Source organism: Olea europaea, chromosome 16 (genome assembly GCF_002742605.1).
Source record: "Olea europaea var. sylvestris chromosome 16, O_europaea_v1, whole genome shotgun sequence".
Taxonomy (NCBI): Eukaryota; Viridiplantae; Streptophyta; class Magnoliopsida; order Lamiales; family Oleaceae; genus Olea; species Olea europaea.
In genome coordinates this window covers 18406175-18407298 of record NC_036252.1, presented here as the reverse complement: position 1 = coordinate 18407298, position 1124 = coordinate 18406175, and the positions used below count along the sequence as shown (strand labels likewise).

The window sequence follows — 1124 nt, the reverse complement described above, 5'->3', positions numbered from 1 at the left end:
ATCAGATCAATCAGTATTCAATATACAACAACTAATAGCATTAAAGTGAGATAGTATTGAACTTATCTATTTAATTTTCACTCTTTGTCTATCTCTATCAATCTATTCATATTAGAAAAACTTTTGATTGATTTAACTTTTGAAAAATCATATCACGCATCAAAGTTTTTCTCACATAATTCTTGACTTCATTCATTGCTGTTTCTTAAAGAGTTAGCCTACTTTCTTGTCATACTCAACTTTGAATACATCATCTACTATAAGAGAAGTTCAAATTTGTAAATCCTTTATCTGTGAACTTGAGGGTTGTGTTGAGGTTCCGCAAAGGTTAACATTATAAAAGAATAGGTGATCCTTATTTGTAAGTCAACGGAAGCTTTGTAAGGGTTGAATTGCACCATAAATTAATCTTAGTTAGTGGAAAAGGTCTTGCTTGTGGCAAAGAGCTTGGTAACGGGGAATATAGATCATTGCGTTGGATCGAATCTCCAATTAAATCGTTTGCATTCTCCATCCCTTTTACTTATTACTCTTACATTGCAATTATTACATTGTTTTACTTGAGTTCTTAGTTGTGCAAACTTACTTAATCATTACATTTGTTAGCACATTAATTTTAAACTTGAAATTAATCTTCGAAAAAGTTATAAAAACCAATTCACCCCCCTCGTGGTTAGTCAATCTTGGGCTTTCACATTACTCTAATTGTAGTGTATTTAACAATATGTTAAAAAAATCTCATTATAATCTACATCCCTTAGCCTCAAGCTTTGCCCTAAATCTAAGGTGTTGTTTCTTTGAACTACCCTCTTTCACACTACAAATCCATTTGCAATCAACAATTGATTTATTTTCAGGCTGGGAAACTAATTTTCAAGTCTGATTGTTAATCAAGGAATTCATTTTATCTGTCATGGCAGACTGTCAATTTCTAGCTAACTGGCTAGTAATTGATCCTTCATAAGACTTTTGCTCCATAAAAGCTAAGCCATGGTAGGACAAAACAACCAGAGAAAAATAGTCTCTATGCCTAGAAAGTTCCCTAATCTCTCTTTGAACCCTATCCCTAATAAGTAGATAATCATCAAAAGTTTCCTGTTCTTCTTCTACTTATCATGAATACT

General features: G+C 32.1%; 1 protein-coding gene across 1 annotated transcript in view; it reads left to right on the top strand.

Moving 5' to 3' along the window:
- LOC111412722 (cellulose synthase-like protein D4) overlaps positions 1 to 1124 on the top strand; it is a 5976-nt gene that overhangs the window by 2339 nt on the left and 2513 nt on the right. The gene's annotated exons all lie outside the window — the stretch shown is intronic.